Source organism: Phodopus roborovskii, unplaced genomic scaffold, assembly GCF_943737965.1.
Source record: "Phodopus roborovskii unplaced genomic scaffold, PHOROB, whole genome shotgun sequence".
In the NCBI taxonomy this organism is placed as follows: Eukaryota; Metazoa; Chordata; class Mammalia; order Rodentia; family Cricetidae; genus Phodopus; species Phodopus roborovskii.
The window spans coordinates 36015839-36019345 of NW_026126525.1; the positions used below are offsets into that span (position 1 = coordinate 36015839).

At 41.1% G+C, this 3507-nt stretch overlaps 1 pseudogene; it reads right to left on the bottom strand.

Moving 5' to 3' along the window:
* Positions 1-753: 753 nt before the first annotated feature.
* LOC127232349 (transformer-2 protein homolog beta-like) lies at positions 754-1615 on the bottom strand (annotated as a pseudogene).
* Positions 1616-3507: the final 1892 nt, after the last annotated feature.

Consider the following 3507-nt stretch of genomic DNA (forward strand, 5'->3'; position numbering starts at 1 on the left):
AATGCCTCTTGCATCTGGTTGTCTACCTTCTCTGGATTTGAATAATTTATTCCTAGAATTTTGTTGAATAGAGTCTCTATGGCTTGTGTGCTTATCTTTTTATTCCAGATCTTAGGAGCTGCTGACAATTGGTGGTTGCAGGAGAGGGAGGGTCTTTTTTTTTCAGGGATGTAACCCCTGGAAGACTACCCATGTTCCAGGAGGTGGTACTACACTCATGCACATACAGGTAGCACAAAGTGCATTCTGTGCTTTGAGAAACAGAACACATAAAGTTGGGAGGGGAAAGTGGTCATAAAGAAAGAGGGTGAATTAAAGGGGAATAGACAGGGATGGGTTTGATCAAAACATATTATATGCATTGTGAAATTCTTTTTTTTTAAATCAAACTTGTTTATTGTTGCTTTTTGCCATTTGGTAGCATTTTACACACAGGCTTCGATCTTCATAATACCCTGGATTCAGTAGAAAAACCTTTTAAATGAAGTTTTGTACAATAGAAACTTCTCAGCAGTCAAAATTTGGACTGTAAAAAATACATGCAAAACATACTTTTCTGAAAACACTTAACTTTGAACAAAGCACCGAACTACACAAATGCAGAATGAAAACAGCATTTCAACTCCACCAAAAGTAGTCATCATAAAAGGTGTAAAAGTCACCTAACTTCACTAGGCACTGTTCACTTTTTAAACAGGAGACAATAGAAAATATTGTACACAAATAATATCCCAGCTCTATGGCAGGTTTCAACTTGATGCATTAATAGCGACGAGGTGAGTATGATCGTGATCTGGAACGTGACCTGTATCCTCCACGACTGTAGTAAGGAGAAGGTGACCGCCTTCTGTAAATTTGATTCCTGTCTTGAGTAGCTCTCCATCCACCTCCTCCTCCACCACCTCCTCTGTATGATCTGCTGTAATAATCCCGATCATCATAGCCCCGATCATATCCTCTGTCATAATAATCGTGGCGGCGTGAACTGCCATAGGTGGGTCTCCCCATGTAAATCCCTGGTGTTGGGGTATGGGGCCTTTTTGTTATGGAGAAATCAACCCTGATTCGACGTCCATCAAGCTCCATTCCATTGGCACGTTCTTTAGCTTCCTTGGTATCATCTACATTTTCAAAATATACAAAGGCAAATCCTCTTGAACGTCTAGACTGCTGGTCATATACAATAGACACATCAGCAATGGGGCCATATTTAGAGAACACTTCTCTTAGGTCTCTTTCTGTGGTGTACAAGCTCAACCCAAACACTCCAAGACAACAGTTGGGATCAGGATTTGCCCAGTTTCCAACATGACGCCTTCGAGTAGACATGGGAGAATGGCTGTGGCTATGCCGTCTTCAATAATCTCGGCTGTAAGACCTGCTCCGGGATTGTCTATGGGAGCGGGATCGTGATCGTGACCTTGTATAATGCCTTCTAGAACTTCTTCTGGATCTAGACCTAGATTCAGATGTGGACCTTGATTTTGATCTAGAACGCCTTGAATCTTCCTTGGAGCGTGACCTTGCAGGGGTGTGCCATGCAGATTTCCTCGATCCATGAGCACTTCCGACGGGATTCCAGTTCGCCGTAGTTCTGCTCGCCGCTGTCGCTCATGACTCCAAATGGCTGTCACCACTCCTGGTCAAGCTCCTGCCTTCTCTACAGAGGCCCCACCGCAGCCTCTCGCGATGACACACTGAGAGTAGCCTGGGCCGCACCACCTCCGCACCGGTCTCGCACTGTGAAATTCTTAAACAATAAAACTGTTGTCTTGTTAAGGCTTCCCATTATAATGTACTTCAGAAACTTCTAAGCTGCTGAGAATATGATACTGATTTGAGCTGTTCATTTATACCCCATGTCATCTAATTTGTTACAATCTGCCACCCACTATATCTTTATAAACAATTCTTTCCAATGACTGATATAATAATCTGGAGGTTGAAACATCAATATATCAACCTTTGGTTATTTTAATCTGTATTATTGCTTGACATTTGCTATATCTAGGGCAATACACACACACACACACACAAACAAAAGTGACAATTCTGTCAATGAACATGTCAGTTATAAGAGTGACAAGGCTGAAGAACTAACCACTCAGTTTGTCAAGTATGAGTTTAGTAATTTAATACTCCCTAAGTTTGGCCTAATTTAGTGCAGATTTTTTAACATACAATTTATGAAAAATAATATTGTTTAATAAAAGAAAAAAATGAGTTTATTTATATGTGTGTGACCTCATGACATGGTACTTGTGTAAAGATCAAACCTCATGGGTCCATGTAATCCAATTCAGGTATTCAGACTCGACTGGGTTAAATTCACTGCCAAAGGTTCTGAAACCTAAAGCGTGAATGAATGTAGAGTTTCATGAGATTTGGGGGCAATATCCATCAGAGCTTCCACTGTAAGAGGTCACCACAAACTGGTGACTAAGTATAGCAGACTCTGATTCTCTCATTCCTCTGTGTCTCTTGTGAGTTTCATCTCTTTGGAAAGTTCTGGGCAGTACCTTGCTTCCAGCCGTTGGTGACAAATGTTGGCATCATTTGTCCTGTGGCTTGGAAGGCTTGTGGCCTTCAGATTTCTGCCTCTATCTTCACAGTTGATCTCTCCTTTTGTGCTTCTTTGTGCTTCCTTCCACCTTTTATTCTTAGTAATAGAGACCAAACCCAGGTTCATGTGCATGGATAGGCAATTGATCTACCACTGAACTATACAATCAGCTTTCTCTTCACCCTAACTCAAGATGGCCTTATCTGTAGATCTTTATCTTTGCCACATTTGGAGGGGGAAAAATCATTCCCAACAACGACACAGGTCCTATTTGGATATATCTTTTAGGGATCATAATGCAAGTGTGGTTTATGTGACTACAGTAACTGTCAGACGCAGTTGAAGTCAGGAAAAGCTCAGTGTCACAGTCCAGCATGACAAGAGGGTTGTGGCTCAGCAGCTTAGTTCATGCAGCAAGGACATGTGACAGAGATTGTTGACATCATTGTAGACTGTGAAGCAGAGAGCCACGCTGCATCCTGGGTCTGACTATAATGTTAGAAATTCAGCTTTAGCCATCTACTTCAACCAGCTAGACCTACCTACCAAAAGCTCTATGGTCTTCCAAAATGCCAGCTGAGGAACAAACATCAAAGCTAAGAGTTGGCTGGGGTCTCCAGATTCAAACCACAATAGCAATTATTACTGATGAAAACGGTCACCTATGGCTTGTAGAACTGGAGAAAATACTTGCTACCTTGCTTCAGAATTGGCTTCTCAAATCATTGTCTTCCTTGTTTTGCTGTTTTGGGTGTTGGGTTGAAGAATCCCATTTCAGTATTTCATGAAATAATTTTTATTATTAACTAGTGGATTTCTTTAGAAGAATATTACACAAAATGGTCACAATTCAGCACCTATTCCTTGGCTTATTAGTTTTCTATTGCTGTAATAAGATGCTCTGGGCAAGTCAATTTGTAGGAGAAAGTGTATTTGGGGATTAA